The following is a 1,494-nucleotide window of genomic DNA, read 5'->3' as shown; positions in this document are numbered from 1 at the left end:
TGCAGATTGTATAAAGTTAGAGGTGCAAACGAACTGAGCTGAGTCGAGCGGCACTGTGTAAATCAAGTGTTTGTGTTTGTGTTTGAGCTCGGTTTGTTTGTTATTTGATTGTTTGGGCTTGATTCGTGTTTATTGTAGTATGATGATAATCGAGTCGTTATTGAGCTAAGAGTACTGTTATCAAGTTATTGATTTTTGTTAAAATGGCTTTTGTTCAGCAAATTAAAATTAGTGTCATCGAGCTGTCTATTTTCTAGTTAGATGAGTCTTATCAAATTAACTAATGTGTTGTATGATTGAGCGACTTATTTTCTACTCAGATGAGTTTCATTGAGTTCATAAAAGAGTTACTCGTTTAGAAAAAATAAATTATTATTGAAAGTATTAAATCTAATGATTGCAAATTAGAATTATGATACTAGTAAGATTGATATTTCCTATATCTAAAATGTTCTTAATTTTATGTCTTGAATGTTTCTTAATTAAAGGACGATTTATGGAGAAAGTGTCTTGAGTGTAACTTTATGATTGATTGTTTTTTTGTATTCTCCCCACCTGTTGGTTATAGGATAAACTCTCCTCGTGAACATTGACGAATTTGCGTCGAATCACGTGAAGTGCAATTTGTTTGGTTGTTTGTTTGTTATCTGAATTTTTCTAAATTGTTTTGCACAATAATTGACATCAGATTTAAATTGATAATTCCATCGATCGATGACTGGGCTTCCTTGAAGAGGTTTTTTTTTTTTCTGAGTCGGCTGGGATTCCTTGAAATTGCGAACGCAAGTCAAAGAAATCAATGCAAGTTGGGTTACGAGATCTGAATGAGTCGTACGTAATAGCATATCGTATGGTGCTTCAATAACCACCATGACGGTGGAAAAGTTGTTGTTTCCTTAAGTTGTTACACATCCCATCAAGATCAAAACGATGAAATTTGATGACAAAGAGTACTTTGGCATGTGGCAATGTAATGTGGTAGATGTGACATGCTCTTTAAAGTTTGAGGTTCATAATGATGAACATCTTAAAAAGATGTCAAAAAGAGATTGATTGGAAATTAAAGTGAATTGCTTGTGGCTTGATCTGAAATTTCTTATCTCACGATATCAAATATGGGTGATGATGGAGACTTCTAAAGAAGAACTACACAAGGCTTACAAAAGTACTACTATATACAATTACTCACAGAAGTAATACCAATTTAGAAGTTTGCATACTGTAGTAGGAATTTGATGAACAATTGAGCTCATTATTGATTGCCCATTCAACTATTTTGAAGAACTACGGGAGGATTAATCTCTTTGCGCAGGAGGAGGGGATATATAGACAACTATCTTGGTGTAATTGTTGTGGTCTTGGAGCTCATTTAGGCTATCTCCTAGAACTTAGAAAAGGTGAAGATTGTTATGGAAAGTATTAAATCAATTCTTTGTAAATTATGAAGTGCGAATATTAGGTAGATTAAAATTATGTAATATAATTTGAGGAGAT

This window comes from Phalaenopsis equestris, unplaced genomic scaffold, assembly GCF_001263595.1.
Source record: "Phalaenopsis equestris unplaced genomic scaffold, ASM126359v1 Scaffold000583, whole genome shotgun sequence".
Lineage (NCBI taxonomy): Eukaryota > Viridiplantae > Streptophyta > Magnoliopsida > Asparagales > Orchidaceae > Phalaenopsis > Phalaenopsis equestris.
The sequence above is the reverse complement of the archived record's forward strand: the minus strand, read 5'-3'. Positions refer to the sequence as shown.